Source organism: Penaeus monodon, chromosome 30, assembly GCF_015228065.2.
Source record: "Penaeus monodon isolate SGIC_2016 chromosome 30, NSTDA_Pmon_1, whole genome shotgun sequence".
Classification (NCBI taxonomy): domain Eukaryota; kingdom Metazoa; phylum Arthropoda; class Malacostraca; order Decapoda; family Penaeidae; genus Penaeus; species Penaeus monodon.
The window spans coordinates 27,525,024-27,525,253 of NC_051415.1; positions in this window are offsets into that span (position 1 = coordinate 27,525,024).

Consider the following 230-nt stretch of genomic DNA (forward strand, 5'->3'; position numbering starts at 1 on the left):
ATTCCCTATTCTATCTGACTCCCCTTCTCCCCCTCCTGTGGCCACTTTCTTTCTCCCTTACTCCTATGCACTCTTCATTCTTCTATTCTCCCTTTCTTATGCTCCTAACTACACCTAACTCCCTCTCTGAACCTCCCCCCTTCTGACAACTCCTCTCCCCCTTTCCTATCTACTCCCTCTCCCCTCTATCTTAACTACTACCCCTTTCTTCTCCCAAATATTCCCGCTCC